General features: G+C 43.0%; 1 protein-coding gene across 1 annotated transcript in view; it reads left to right on the forward strand.

Annotated features, from left to right (window-relative positions):
- TENM3 (teneurin transmembrane protein 3) overlaps nt 1-16,931 on the forward strand; it is a 427,193-nt gene that overhangs the window by 279,014 nt on the left and 131,248 nt on the right. The gene's annotated exons all lie outside the window — the stretch shown is intronic.

Genomic DNA, 16,931 nt, shown 5'->3' on the forward strand with positions numbered 1-16,931 from the left:
TTCCCTAGCGCACTGACCGTTACATGGGTGTGTCTTCTCCAAGTGAGCGTCCACTGATTCCTAGACACATGCGACGTTTGATGCTCATCGTTAGTGATAAGACCTATGAAAAAAACGCCTGTCCTTCCTTTTTCTGGGCCCTAACTTTCTCATCCGTCTTCTTTGTTCTGTTCTAATGATTAGAAGACTGTAAAGATAGGCGGTAGACAGCAGTTGTTCACCAGAGAATGGATTGGAAACAGCTAGTCTGCTGGTTACTACTGCTTCTCCTTCTGCTCATGGTTATGGGATGGGGAGGAGGCTTGATTATAGTTCTTTAACGCACAGAGGGAGGGAGAAATCTTCCCATAAAGCATGAACATTGCTGAAACAGTAAATAAAATCAAAACCAATGTTTTAATTATTAAGTGAACACCAGTTAAAAACTGCAACAAAGTCAAGTCAGACTTCCAGTAATGCCATTATGGACATTTCCCTCATTAACCTTCCTGGATACTGCCGGGGGAACTTGAAAATTCAAGTAATTTCCCACCTGAAGTAGCACCGAAAGCATTGCACATGGTCTTTAAATTTAAGGAAAATGAGAGAAAACAAAAAAATCTTATCAAATTATATTATGCTAGCATCTTTTCTCTTGGGCTTAGTTTATCCCCAACCACTAATTCGCATGACAATCTTTATAATAGCTTTACTGAGATATAATTCTCAAACCCTACAGCTCACCCATTTAAAGTGTACAATTCGATAGTGTTTAGTTTATTCATGCAGTGCTACAATCAATTTTAGAACATTTCCATCACCCCCAAAGCAGAAACCCTGTATTCTTTAACAGTCACTTCCCAGTGCCTTCTAAACCTTCCATTTTTTGTCTGTTTGTTTCTTTCTTTCACCCACAAAAATCTGAATGATTAAGGGACTGGTTTGTTGACTCCTTTCCCAATGACGTGGCACAACTCAGCGTTGTCCCTCTGATGAACTCCTGACATAGGCTGCTCCCCACAGAAGCACTTGCATTTTCAATATTCTGTTTCCTTGAAAAAAATACATATGTGGTTATTTATTTCCTCTGAACAGCTGCTACCAACTGATTCCTAAAATAGATGTTGTCATGTGTCTGCTAAAAAGGCTGTTTAACAACATGAGCAGTCCCCAGATCTAGCAAAACATAACCTGTCGGTCCAGGTTCATCGCAGAGAGGATTCGGTGGCAGTTATGTGCCCTACTTCTTTGTCTATTTGCATTTTATGAACATCTTTACCTCTCTGTGTACCTTGAAATTGATTACGGTACTAGCTATCTATATGCAGCTCAGGGTCAGGGAAAAAAACTACGCCAACCCTTCACGCTTCATGAAAAATCAACCTTTTAAATATATATGGCAAGATAAAATGTGTTGTGACATTCTTTTTTCTTCTTGGACATGTCTTTGTAATAAAAGTGCTGTTTTATTAGGTTATAGAACACAACTGAGCCATGAATTACCTACCATTTCTCACTACAGCCACGTCCCTTAGCTCCTGCTCGCATTACATCCAGAAAACGCGTTTTGTCTGCGATGCGGCGGTAGCATTTTAATACTAATGTGGTTTCATCACTTTGAAGGAAAAAATATGCTGCCTGCATTTTAGAGGATTGAAAATTGTAAACTAAAAATTTTAAATCAATATTTTATTTGATCCTTGGATACCTGAAATTAAAGACGTATTTAAACCTGATGCGATGGTGAATGAAGACTCAGAATAAAACAGTTTGCCTCTAGGAGAGGAGGGAAATGGTAATATGATAAAGCATACTACCCAGCACTCTAATTCTGCAAATTCAAAGAGGAGATCTAAAACCCATTCTAGATGCTTTTATTTTTTCCCTATTAAAGAGGCACGTGGTGTGGATGAAATGTGCATATATGTATATAAACACACACCCTCTAGCACCCACGGACATGCTTGCTATCTTGTCACGTGTACACTCTGTCCTGACTTTCAATATGAGCTCTAATAATTTGTAGAAAATACTAGTTTTCTCTTTCTAGCATATCATAGAGACACCTGAAAAAGACTGAGAGATTACTTAAAATTCAGTTCATTCCGTAGCCAACTCTGTATAATCACACTGGTGTCTTCTGAATTGAACCTGAAGTCGGAAAAAGCTATATATTGCGCAGTTTTCTTTTGACTTTATCAATTTTGTTGTTTTTTATTAGGACAACTGAAGAATGTGTAGCTTTGAGCCTCTCCTAATACTTGTTTATTACTGCACATAAAAAAAAATCACGACCAAATTTAAGAAATGATACAAATGTAAGACATGTGCTCCTCTTCTGCTTCCCCAAGATTATTTATTTTACTGTTCGCTTGATGTGAGGTCAGCGGAATAAATAATAGATGAGAAATTCTATAGACAGACTGTTGTAGCATTCAAATATAAGGATCTCCCTGACTTGAAAAGCATTCAAGGACAGCAACAATAAGAAATACCTTTCACGTCAGCTGAACTTCAGTTTGTGTCAGACATAAATATCGTGTGTGTGAAATACAGCGCTGTTTTCTCTGTTTGAGGCTATCATTTTTGCAGAATGTAGCAACATTTCCCGACTAATGACAAGCGGCACGCGCGGTGCCATACTTACCATTCCGGTGTTACATTGCGTAAATATTTCACTGGCGTTGCATATGTCATTTGCTTTTACATTGGTGGTACTGAGAGCAGTGTGTTTTGAGAGAGTTATCTACATAAAGAGGAGGAAGGGAAAAGTAACTGGCATCTCTAAGATTAAAAAAAACAAGACTATATCGCTTTGGCTGGTTTGGCTCAGCGATTAGAGCATTGGCCCGCGGACCGGATAGTCCTGGGTTCGGTTCCCCCTAAGTGCATGTATCTGGGTTGCAGTTTGTCCCCAGCTTTGGTTGGGGTTGTGTGGGTGGCAGCCAGTCAATGTATCTCTCTCACATTGATGTTTCTCTCTCTCTTCCCCTCTCTCCCCTCCCACTCTATCTGAAGATAAAAGCAAAAAATATCCTCAGGTGAGGATAAAAAAACAAAACTATAGACTGCTAGGAATTTTAGGAATTAATTCAGCATGAAACCTTTAAATTCCATTGAATCTACATCCAAACAAAGGTCTTATCCCAGAGTATGAGATAAAATAAAACTCAGATGCATATACTCTTCCTGTTTATTTATTGTTCCTACAGAATCTTCGAATGTCTCTAGTCTTCAAATGTCTCCACACCTTGTGCTTCTTCCTTAAAAATGAGATTCCACAATGCCCTGGCAGGTTTACTCAGTGGTGAGAGCGTCGGCCCGCGGACCAATGAGTCTCGGGTTCGATTCTGGTCAAGGGCACGTACCTCGGCTATGATTCATCCCTGGCCCTGGTTGGGGTAGTGCAGGAGGCAGCCACTCAATGTGTCCCTCTTATGTCAATGTTTCTCTCTCACTCTCTCTCTCTCTCTCTCTTCCTCTCTTTCCCTCCCACTCTATCTGAACAAAAATGGAAAAATGTCCTCGGGTGAGGATTAAAAAAAAATGAGATTCCACGGTTTCTCCTCAGTAGTTTAGTGTTACGTTATCAGTATAACACCAGAAAAGGAGGTGACCATTTACCCATCCATCCATCCTTCATTGAAAATTTGTGTATGAAGTGATAACATTTATTTATTGATACACTATGACAGACTCAGCAGTGAGAGAGAGAACACACTCCCTGTCCTCTGAGACACTGTGTCTCCGAGACGCAAACACTGGGCACTTAATTCTAATCATAATGACTCTGAAGAGGAGAACTTGGGGAGACTGGACCAAAGACAGAGGCGCATTCGAGAGAGGTGTTCCTGCTTACCCTGAATAATAATTAGGATCGTGTGTTTGGACAAATGCTGACATAGGAACACATTTTAAGTGTTAACACATAAACCTAAAAGTGGCCTGAAAATTCAATTTTTTGGAATATTGAAGCCAATATATTGTGATATAATACAACTAAAGTGTAGGTGTGTGAGGAAGAAAATCTTCTGATATCCATTGGTTTGCTTGGTTGAGTTAGAGTAGTTACCATCTAGAAGTGCAAAGAAATGTTACTTTGGAAATTTGGGCTAACTAGATTTAAAATTACCGTGAGAATTTATCGTTGGCTCCTGTTTGTTCCTTTCCCTTGATTTTAGGTAATATACATACATGCTTTAAGAGTCTTAGTTTTAAAGTATACCCAGAAAATAGTTTCAAAACTATTCAAAGTAATGATATCTCTGGGTTTTTTCCAAACATGTATGAGTACCCTAGTGATCTATTTTGAAGACGCTTTAAAAACCTAAGTGTTTTCTATATTGCAGAAGTTGTTGGGAGATAAAGCCATGTTGCTTTGCATTTGATCAGTAAAGGGATCGGCATGTCCAGTGGCCGTTACAGAGTTGGGCCTAATGGTAGAAAGAAAGAAATGTTGCTTTAAGACCCATTGTGCGTTTTAAACATACATGATGCCGTGAAGGAAAGAACCGTTACATTTCTTAGCTAGGCCCACTTCTGTATAGTACTGGGATGTTTTCTAAAAATCATTTTTTAAAGATAAGAGCTTCCGATCTTTTCTCCGCCTGTTAGATGTCGTCGCTGGTGACGTATCTCGGTTTCCAGAGACGCAGCTACCAGCCTGTCCTGGAGGCTCCTCCAGCGTGAGCCCAGCCTGCGGTCCACTGGCCCTGACCCGGCCTTGTCTTTCTTTCCCAATACGCTGGCCACAGGCTGAGCCTTTCTGTCCCCTCCCCCACTGGTGAGCTCCTTCTCCCCTCTGTCACTTTCTGTATGCCACCTGTGCCCCAAAGCAGAGGAGGCCGTCTGCATATCAGCCTCCATTCCCCAGGGCGATAGAAGGGTACCCACGCCCCCCTCGGAGACCCCTGCATCCCAGTCCAGGGGAAGGGTACCCACGGCCCCCTCGGAGACCCCTGCATCCCAGTCCAGGGGAAGGGTACCCACGGCCCCCTCGGAGACCCCTGCATCCCAGTCCAGGGGAAGGGTACCCATGGCCCCCTCGGAGACCGCTGCATCCCAGTCCAGGGGAAGGGTACCCATGGCTCCCTCGGAGACTGCTGCATCCCAGTCCAGGCTGTGGGGTTCTTTGTTCGAAGAAAAAAAATGGTACCAGTCGTTTTGCATCCTGCAGATTTTTATTTGTTTTTCATAGGCATTTCCTTTTAATTATTTCCTATATCACAGTCTATTTAATTTCATTAACTCTGCAAGTATTGGCTGTCTCTCCTAAACACTGAATTCACAGAGATGAGTAAGACCACAGTGATCTCACAATCTCATATGGGAAATACAATGTTCAGTTTTTATGGTGCATTACACTCTATTTTTAGAATACCGTTTCTAAGTCCAGGCCCTCAAAGCAGTCAGACGGGAGTTGTGTTCCTCCTCTGTCACTTACTACCTGTGCCATCTGGAGCAGGTACTTAACCTCCATAAAGCCAAGTCTCCTCCTCGGTGTAAATAGGATCAGTAATTACACGGCTCTTGGGGATATTTAACACTAGTAATTAATGTGCCTGATAAAATGCTAGTGCTCAATTTATTTTAGCTGCTATGATTCCTTATAACAACCTACTAGATCAACTGTTATCACCCACGGTTTTGAGAAAGAAGTATCTCAGGCCCAGAGAATGAGCGACTTGACCAGTGGGTGATCAAGCCAGTAAGTAGTAAAATAGGGACCATAACCCAGGTGTCCTTACTTTGAGTCTAGAACTTCTCCCACTATATCACAGGGCATTGCTTCTCCTAAGATTTAACAATTTGAAGGGGGCCCACGCGGGAGAAGAAGACTGAGTGAGAAAATGAGAAACGTATTCCCTTTTGAATCGTAGTTCTGTTGTATCTAGTTATGTCATGAAGAAGGTCTCAGTCGACGGTAACACATCATGACACCTGTCTTTAACATTTCTTTCACAAAGAATAATTTTGCTCGTGATTTCTATGTAGATTTTAATAACATTGTTTACAGTTCATTCCCTTTATTCTTATTGTTGCCTTCTATTTATATCAGGAGATAATGAGTTTTCCTTTAGTGCAATGCTATAAAATTCTCTTTTAAAATAAATATATTTGAATTTTTAATTGTTTATCTCAAGGAAAAAAATTAATTAAATATATAAACATAAAAATATTCATAATATAATACCATAGAATATTTCCACTTATGAAGGTGATAAGCACTTTTTTTTTTTTTAAGTATAGAAATCACTGCTTGAGGGGACAGAAATTGCTGTAGTTCTTTTCATTTTATTCTAGATCCTTAATCTTTCATTAACTACACTTGTAGTTTTACCAAGCTGTGTGATGTAGTTAGTGAGCCGATGAGAATTACATAGAATTTGTACATAAAAACTAACCATACTATTCAATCACTTCAAATAATATCAGATTTGACCATCATTTTCTATTTTTAGAGTAAAGATATTTGTAGGGGCTTTCACCTCCTCACAGAAGCCTCTGTGGCCTCAGGAAGAAGCACATTAGAGGGGCCCTTTGTGGGACGTGGGAAAGGTGGCCTTGTGTTGGGAAAAGGAGACTGAAACCACCCCACACAGAAGCCAGGTGACAGTGTGAGCAGGTCTCCTGAGGGTCGGAGGCCACACCTTCCTCTGAATTTTGCATTGAAGTAAATTTCCACAAGTGTCCCATCAATATCTATGAATAATAGTTAAGTTTGAAACTAAGGGAAACTCCTCTCCGAATGAGCCCAGATTAAGGGGGGGTGGGGGTGCTGGAGCACCGGCTTCCCACAGCCTGTTCCTACCCGGCCTGGTGAGTTGAGGCGATCGGGGGAGACCCTGTGAGCTGCTCCCTACATCCCCTGCTGGGTCCCGGAGGTGGTGGCCGGACATACCTCCCACTGCTTCTGCTGTGAAACACGCTTGCTAAGGTAGACGCAGACAGCCTTTGGGATGAAGGAGGGGTCAGCAAGCGACAGGAACACGGTGTGCCCGGATCCCCGAAAGGTCACTGCTTTATTTAAAGTCGCAATCAGACCAGTGTGCGGGCGTGCCTTCAGTTTTCAAGGAATTCTGATTTTCAGGTCTACTCTCCTTTTATACAAAGTCAGAACAGGCCAAGAAAAAAGCTTATGTGTAAGTAGGGCATAAACACACATACACATTTGTTGCGTAAAAGTAGGAAGTAGCTCTGGAGCTGTCGGGGAGGAGAGAGATCCAGGGGGAGGATGAGTCCGTCCAGCCGGCCTCTGATGACCGCGTGACCCGTGGGGTTTCCACGGCAACGGGGCTAATCACAGGCCCTGATGAACCCCGTCACATACATTTCACGGTAGCAGCACATCGGTATTTTGGCAAGTAGGGAAGAGTCCGTAAACCCTGTAAATCATTTCATTTCGGGTTTTGAACGTTTTTAAAGTACGCCTTCTTACCGTGTTCTTTACTGTGGATGACCATTACCCCGAAGGTTTCCAGCTTACCGATGGCGGCCCCTTTGGGCAGCTGATCGTGATGGAGAGCACCGTTCTTCCCATGAGAGTGGAGACTGAGTGCTTCTTCCATTCGGGGCACAGAAGCTGGAGACGAGAAAGCGAGTGCAGCGGTAGGAAACCGTCGGGTTGAGAAGCCCTGACAATTCCCTGGGGGACGGGACACGGCTGTTCCCACGGGCTTCTGCCAGGGGCAGCACCCTGAGACCTGCTCCCTGGCTCCACACGGGGAGGACAGAATCATGCAGCCAAAGTTGGAAGTATCTTTTTGAAATATTATTATTATTATTTTTTTTTTTTTTTTAATCCTTACCTGAGGATATTTTTCCATTTTTTGTACAGATAGAGTGGGAGGAGAGAGAGAGGAAGGGAGAGAGAGAGAGAAACATCGACGTGAAGGGACACATCGAGTGGCTGCCACCCGCACGACCAACCAGGGCCAGGGACAAACTGCAACCGAAGTACGTGCCCTTAGCGGGAACCGAACCCGGGTCTCTCCGGACCGCAGGCCGACGCTCTAACCACTGAGCCAAACTGGCCAGGGCGAAATATTATTATTTTTTAAAAAAATAGGATTTGGATATTCTGGCAGAAACCAACTAATGGCTAAATCACTATTTAGTCTCATCAGGATAGTGTGATAGCCAAGATGATTCTGCTTTCCCATTAGTCACAAAATGCCAAGAAGGATAGGAGGGAAAATTTGCACAGCATAGAAATAGAAAATATTAGCAACCATTTTTTACCTCCTTACTCCCCCCCACCCCCCCTAAAAAAAAAAACATTAGCTCATGAAACTTATGATTTTAATATGTTATCTTATACTACTCAGGGGAACTTGCTGATTAGGTGTTAGTTCCTTTGAATATTAAAATGTATTATTGTTGGGATAATTCCCTTTTTTAATGACAACTAGAGTATATATTAATACAAAAGCTGTAAAAAGAAATATTGATTTTAGAATATGTATCTGTGGATCGGCAAGGTCTGAGCTGTTGATCGTATATTAGTCTTAAAGTTAATAAGAAATAAGAAATGGAGTAGCATGCCAAAATGTTGCCTAACACATTCCGTCAACGTGTATGTGCACACAGCAGGAAATCCAAAACAAAAGCTAATTTATGGAAAACTATGTATTTCTAATGACACTGTAGACCAGCAGGGGTCCAAGCTCCAGACTGCACTGTTTACCTGGGATGCTTTCATTTTACGTTGGAAGCGTGGTTGCGTTCTGGAGCCATGTATCAGATCCAATTGTTGCCCTATATTTAAAAGCGTTTTTATATATTTTGTAAAATCTAATCATTGCACGTGTGCATTATGTATATTTATATATTCATGAAACTAAAACATAAAGAAATTTTGCTTTCAAACCCCAGGATACCCAGGGTGAGTGCACGCAGTGATAGTTTGACTTCATGTAGTTATATTTTATTTTAAAATAAAAATGAAGGAACAGCATTTGTAATCTGATATGTCGCTATCTTATTGATGCCAGGTGCGTTTTTTCCCCCTAGGCGCAGAGATTTAGCCTAAATAGTTGTACTTTAAAATACATTGACTTACCAGAATATAAACCTGGAAGAGACCTCAGAGGTCATCTAATGCGGACTCTTCAGATGTTTATGCAGATGAGAAATCTAAGCCTCAGAGAGGCCCAGCCACCTGCCCAGCTGCCACACCTGGGTAGGGCCAGAACTGAGACTGGGACCCAGGTCTCTTTCAGTCCAAAAGGCTCCATAAGACGCCCCAGACAATCTCTGTTAAAAACCATGCTCTTGCCTGGCCGGTTTGGCTCAGCGGTTAGAGCATCGGCCTGCGGTCTGGAGAGACCCGGGTTCGGTTCCCGCTAAGGGCACGTACCTTGGTTGCAGTTTGTCCCCGGCCCTGGTTGGTCGTGCGGGTGGCAGCCACTCGATGTGTCCCTTTCACATCGATGTTTCTCTCTCTCTCTTCTTCTCTCTCCCTCCCACTCTATCTGTACAAAAAATGGAAAAGTGTCCTCGGGTGAGGATAAAAAAAAAAAAAAAATTATGCTCTTGCCTGGCCGGTGTGGCTCAGTTGAGCGTCGACCCCTGCACCAAGAGGTCGCCGGTTCGATTCCCGGTCAGGGCACATGCCCAGGTTGTGCACCCGATCCTCACGGGGGTGCATGCAGGAGGCGGCCAGTCGATGTTCTCTCTCATCAGTATTTCTGTCTCTGTCTCCCTCTCACTTCCTCTTTGGTTCTCATTTCCTTTTTCTTGCAGCTTCAGAGAACATGTTCTTAGTGACTCTTTCTCAGAAAGGGTGTACTGGGGAAGCGTAGTGAAGGCGAGGTGAACTGCAGGAATGGGAAACTGAGGCCCAAAGTGGCGGAGGTGAACTCTCAAGACTTTGAAGGTGAAACAAAGCGGAATTGCAGGCGTTTTCTGGGTGACATTTTTTTAGTCAGTTTCTCTTCCCAGATTTGGTTCTCATATTATCTCATCTTTTTCGTCTTTGTGAGAATGCTTGGATCGTGTAATATTAAACAGCATTTAGCCAATAATGGCATTCATGCTAAGAGCCACGCTCTGAGTTGCCAGAACCGGAGTGCACTCCTCGGGGTTCTGGTGGCATGAGCTGCGTCCAGGGTCCCCATGGCGGCGGGGACGCTTGCTTCTGTGTTCACGCCACGGTTCTGGCAGATTGCTGGCCCCTCTCAGCAGCTGTCGCACCCTCCCTCCCATCTGTCTGGCAGGACCGAGAACTCCGGCACGCCAGTAGAAATAATAGTAGCTGTGATAACAACTCCAATGGCATGGTCCCCAGAGACACGATGAAATGTTGGCGCCTTTTCTCCCGACATGGAGTAAAAATGGCACAGAATTTGCTCCTTGGTGCTATATAATTTTCTTTAATCACACATTTTGGTTTCAAGTGTTCCACATGCCGCCTGCAGGTATCAAACCAACATCTACGTGTTAAAAACAATGGCCTGCCCTTTTCTTCCCGGTGGAGGCGAAGTGACGGACACCGCGGGGTCCGCTGTCTCCGTCAGCCGTGAACGCAAAGGGGGGTGGGCTGTCATGCTCCCAGCTGCGTGGCCTTGGAGCCTGGAGGAAACCTGGCCGGATTTCACGTCGGTCTTCCCTAGCACCCTCTCGAAATGATTTCAGTCAGTGCGGTGTTTCCCTTAACATTTACTGGGAAAGCCGACCGAAAAAGAAAGAAGAAAAGGTTATAGGATGGATGCTTTTGAAATACGTAGGAAATATTTTCATTTTAAACCCATTTTAACTGGCTACACTCTAAGAATGCCACAAGCAGCCTAAACAGATGTCATCCATCGTGAAGTGTTTGGCTCAGGAGTTGCAGTGTGATTGGCAGCTTAGCATTCAGGAGAGTAAGTCCTACCATTGATGCCATTATACTTTTTTTTTATCATTGACTGGGGTGATAGTGTAAAATTTTTGCTTATTAATTTTGTAGGCAAATGTCAGCTATTACAACTAATTTAAAAGTGCTCACTGGGAGTTATGCTGGAAATGGATGTTATCCTGCCCTGAGAAAACGAGGAAGAATTATACAGTGACCCCCCACTATCCACAGCTTCACTTTCTGAGGTTTCAGTTACCCACGGTCACTGTGGTCTGAAACCATTAAATGAAAAATTCCAGAAACAAACAATTCAAAGGCCGTGAAGTGTGTGCTGTTCTGAGTCACGTGATGGATGCAATGTGCCGTCCTGCTCGGTCCCACCCGGACCTGACTCCTCCCTTCGTCCAGCATCCCCGCTCCCCCGTTCGTCCCTCGGTAGCCTTGTGGGTGATCAGGTCCACTGTCGCATCATCCGAGCTTGTGTCCCAGCCCCCCTCGTTCTACCTACAAGGGCCCAGCACGCAGGAGCTCAGGAGGGCCCAGAGAGGCCGGGAAGGGCTGCTTTTCGGCGAAGAGGTGACCGCTCTCGACTTCGGAGGGAAAGAAACATGAAACTCATCTGCGGTTGCCAAGACGGCAGCAGTGACTCCTCCACACTGAACGTAGGAAGAAGGGAAAGTCCAGAAGGGAGAGTACAGTGGAGTAAGGTATTTTGAGAGACCACATTCACATACTTTTTATTATAGGATATGGTTATAATTGTTCTATTTTATGACTAGTTTTTGTTGTTAATCTTTTACTCTGCCTAATTTATCAATTAAATGTTATCGTAGTTTATATATACGTATATGAAAAAACTCGGTACACGTGAGGGTTCAGTACCATCCTCGGTTTCAGGCATCCACTGGGGGTAATACAGTGTATCCCCCATGGATAAGGGGACCAATGTGATATTCCGTTGTACGTATATACCACAACTTAATACCCATTCTTCCGTCAGGGGTCACTCAGGTTGCTTCTAACTGTTGACATTGTGAACAGTGCTGCCATGAACACGGGTGTGCAAATCGCTCTTGGAGAGAGTTCTTTGAGTATGTACCCAGGAGAGGGATTCTGGATACACAGTCGGTCTAGTTTTAACCCTTTAAGGGACTGCCATAGTGTTTCCCATTTCACAGTCTCACCCACCGTGCCCAAGGGTCTGGTTTCTCCACCTCCTCACCCAGACGGTCTTCATGTTCTTAAACGGAGGGTCACTCTGAGGAGGCCACGAACCGACCGTGATGAACTCCGTGCCCGAGGTTGTTGATCCATATTGCTTTCCTTCGGACACCCAAGAGTTGCACTGGAGGAAGCTTTTCCTCATCCTTCCCTCTTCCTCCTACTTGATGGAGTTACTGGCCATTCCGTGCGGCATCCTTACTCAGTGTATCTGTTCCACTGATCTCAGGACCGCGTCACAGGCTGTCATCATTGCCCACCTGCCGCTCTGGGGGAGCCTTCAGAGAAACTCAGAAAGGGGTTAGGGAAGGGAAAATCATACACTCTTGAGCCATACTGTGTGTCAGATGGACTACTGTTAAATACAGTTTTTAATTTAAGTGTAATACACATTTAGAAAAGTATACCGATCATTAGTGCACACACCCAGTGGAACCACCTTCCAGGTAGAAAACTAGAATATTACTAAGCACGACAGAAGCCCTGTGAACTCTCCCAGGCGTCACCTGCTCCCTCTACCTACAGGTAACCAGCCGCGCTGGTGGCTTTGGTTCCTACCAGCTGAGAGTACCTGCTTTTGAACTTTACACACGTGGACTTGCACAGTATTCTCGTTTTTTGTGAATGGGTCCTCTGGCTCAATATTATGTTTGTGAGATTTATTCGTAGAAGTCCGTTGTATGACTTCACTATAAAATCCGTGTCCACTTTACTGCTGGCAAACATCGGGGCTGTTTCCAGTCTGAGGCTTTTACAAATGACGCCTCTGTGAACATCGCTGTCCGCTGCCTTTGGGTGCTGTGTGTGTACATATTTCTGTCGGACGTGTAGACAGACTTCTGTAGACCAGTGGGGACTTAACCACCGTTTCTCTAAGATTTTTATTATAGAGAACATACAGTTCAGTTCCAAACAAGCAACTAACAAATAATCTTACAAAATACAACGATCTGTAGTTGGTAAATATCTTGTATTTAGAAGCCAATTTTAGCAAATGGACAACTTCTGATTATATTTGCTACCATCAAGAGATACATTAACAATTTGTGTTAAATTTTTAAAAATATCCTCAATGTGAATGCAGAGTTTTAATCCAGCACAGTTCTGGTTCGTAGGAAAACAGCACAGTGTAGATAAACCCTGGGTGAGGGCGAGGGGTCTGGTCCCGAGTCCTCTTACACAGAAACTTTTTAAAAGACATCGAGTAACTCACTGTGACTCTCTCTCTGGGTTTCATCCCCATACCACAAGGACGATGATCCTTACCACATGCTGCATTACTGGATGATAATAGACCTCCCAAGTATTTTAAAATGTGAAACACACACTGAATAGACATATGATCGTGTGGCTAGCATCCACAAATTCCATTCTTCCTTGGATAACATTTTGGATATGAGTCCAGCCCCACCCCAATAAAATCATCTAAAAATGTGTGGAAATAACAATATAAAACTACAAAATGTGATATTATAAACATATTTTTAAAGATTAAATCTATACAAGTACTATTTCTGTAAGTTTAAAATCCACAATTATAGTGTTTACCTACGTAATTTTTAAATCGTTGCTTTTAAGACTCTTGGGGTTTACCACAGTAGCCTGCTTCTTCATCATCATCATCATATTATTATTATTATTATCATTATTATTATTATAAAAATTTCTTTTGGGACAACATAAGTAGAGTGGGATGTACTTGTATGGAAGAACAGTGCCTGGAATACACACGTTACCTATGTATACCTTTGCCCACTGCACCCCCACCTACTGGCTCTGCCCTCGGTCTCCAGACCTCGTAGAGAAGAGTCTCTGCAGCCTGGGGCCCTCACGGGAGCCCCTTTCCACTTCCTTCCTGGTGGGTTTTCACACTCCGAACCCCGTGGAACAGAGAGGAGTACTGGTATGCCCTTGGTTCTCAGAAGGTCTGGGTTCAAGGTCAAGGTCCACCGCTTACTGGCTTGGAACTGACCTCCCCACCTAAGCAGCCTGCCCCGGGGGTGAGGGGCTCAGGAGGGCACAGAACCACCTGCTTTTGTTTTTCCTTTTTGCAGCTTTATTAGTCTCTGGCATCTCCTCTCCAAATGCACCCGGCACAGAGCGGCACACAAAAACACCACCTTTGTCCCCCAGGTCTGTTCACTGTCCCAGTGAAGATGCACAAGGACAATAGTCTTTGAACGTATCTGGCAATTTAGAAATTTTGTCTAGAAGCCGTCGAGAACATCTAACTGGTGTTAGAAACCAACTCTTCAAATGTAGAGTTTATTTCATCAAACCGCAACCTCTTGCCTACACTTGGCAAGTACGGAGCGTGGACACGTCGCTGTCATCACCACCCTGCCCGGCTTCCGCGCCGGAGCACTTTCGGTGTGTCTCCCTCTCCTTCAGTCTCGAAATACCCATTTCCAAGGCGTTTGTTTCCATTTCCCTGGCTTTAGAGTAACACCAGCATCTTCAGTGTTGGCTTCTTGGATTTGTTCCTGTTACACAAGCCTCAAAATTGTCTCCAAATCCCACTTCTTCTTGACTCTTCCTTGTTAGGAGAGCTACCCGATGGCATGTCGCCTCTTTTCAGCAGGCCGAGCTCCTGCTTCTCATCGATTGAGATCACACTGTCAGCAGGCCTTCAGCCACTGCCTGACACTCGTCCCACACCCTCCGCTCGGGCGGGTGTCGGCCAGGGGCCAGGGCTCCTGAGTGGGGCACATGCCTGCCTGTGGGTCCACATCTGCCCTCCGGTTCAGGCATGGCAGGGTTGTGCTCCTCCTTCCTTATTAACAGCTGTGTTTCATTTCACGAATTCTCTCTGTCCGCCAAGACATCACGTCGTTTTACCCCCAGTGCCGAGTGATCTCTGTAGCATTTGACTTTTATGAGTTTGCTGCCTCTAGCCCTCTGTCTCTGCCCCTCTTTCGCTCCCTCACTAACTCTGGAGTGAATCACTAACACCCTGTGTTTGGGTAAATATCTTAAATGACACGTAATAAGTGTCAGGAGCTTCACTAAATAGCAAACAGCAATATTTTCAAAGTACATAATAATCTAAGACCAAACAACTTGTTAGTCTCTGTTTTCAGTGCAGCATTAAACAAGATATAATTGTATTGGCTATTGGTCTCATTATATGATGTCTTAAGTAGAATCTAAATCCCATTTTATTGATATTTTCTGTAATTATGTGTGTGTGTGTGTGTATGTGTGTGTGTGCTCCCATCTGGCAAAAAATGATGTTCCCATCTGGCAAAAAATAAAATAGCTTCCCATGGATTAGCTCTCCTCTTCAAAGTGTGTTAAAACCAATAACATGAGCAAATCAGTAAGAAGACTTTTTCTGTTACATAAAAGCACACTATGATGACGCATCGTTTTGGGTGGGAACTTTGGCCTTGTGGGAATATTTACGTTGCTCTGTGGACTGTCTGTTGGGCCTGTCTCTCTGTGCACAAGTTGCTCCCACTGTTTTATTCAGAAATTGCTGAAATATCTGACGCTTGACAAATGTATGAAGTGATAAATGTTTAGAAAGCTCTTGACATTTTGCCACTCACACAGTACATAATTTAATGCAAAAATGACATGCAAAGTTATTATACCTCTTTACACGTTGACAATTTGTAAATTTAAGAATTTCATAACCTATATCTTAATCCTTGAAAAATCAGAGTTTAAAAGGAATCTCTGGCAGACTGTAATTCAAGCAGGGAGTATAAATGTAAACATGAGTTGCAAACATAGATGTAGCTATGTTTGCATCTGTGTTTGGTAATTCCTTACTGTGTCAGGTATTGTTAACAAGAGAACATGACATTGGTCATAGAAGGTCCCCCAACTGTTGGATCTTTTATAAAACATGTAATCAATTATATATAGTATCAGTAGCCTTTCACTCAACTATTTTTCATATACCTAAGGCAAGCAAATAATTATCAATAATATAGTACTATTGTCTTAGCCATTTATGTATTTGTTTTGTATTTATTAACTTTTCCTTTAAGTTACTATATATTTTTCTCCACAGCAGTGTGTTCTTAGATTTTCAAACCTCAGCAAATAGAATTCATTGGACAGATACTTATCAAGACCTACTAGGTATCAGGCACTGTATAAAGTAAGTGAGATACAAACATAATGGAAAACAGTCATGGGAATGTGCTTAATCCAGTCACATCAGTCTTTCCCGAGAAGTGGACACCTACTATCCGCGTGAGAGAGACGTAGTTTACAGTGGACGGGAAGTACTGCAGACAGAGGGACCATTTACTGAGAGGTACCATGGTCTGGTCACGTCAGTTATGTAAGGTAGGGTTGACCAGCCTCATTTCTTACGTAAACCCAGTGCTTAACAGTATTACATTTTGTCCCGAGTTAGAGCCTAGATCGAGGGCAGAGCCGAAGTTTTATACTGTGCAATGTAACTGTTTCACTGCACATACTGAGTACTTAATCAGGGCTTTTGGATGGTGGTGGTCATCATGCTGTGTCTAACGTTGCTTTTTTTAACGCATTTTTCTCCACCTTTCTGGTAAATCCCAGTAGTGAGTAAATAATGTTGAAGAATGAAAACAAAAATTTCTCTTTTCTGTAATAGGACCATCACTGGGTTTCTCTATTTAGCTTTCCTTAGGGATTAATTCCTAAACTATATTTTTTGGGACATGAATGTTCAGTAAGTGTTAATAATTAGTATAACAGTTATTTTTCTTCTAAATACTTTAAATAAAGTAAGAAAAATAGTATGTAAACCTTTTAAATTTGATTTATAAATTTATAACTATATAGTCTTCTAGTTATCTCTTCAAACTATTTTAAGTTAGTAAACACATTTTTTATCAGTGTATAAGATTACCATGCCTATATCAGAAATCCTCCATGAAACTGCCTGACACATATC

This window comes from Molossus molossus, unplaced genomic scaffold (assembly GCF_014108415.1).
Source record: "Molossus molossus isolate mMolMol1 unplaced genomic scaffold, mMolMol1.p scaffold_m16_p_9, whole genome shotgun sequence".
In the NCBI taxonomy this organism is placed as follows: Eukaryota; Metazoa; Chordata; class Mammalia; order Chiroptera; family Molossidae; genus Molossus; species Molossus molossus.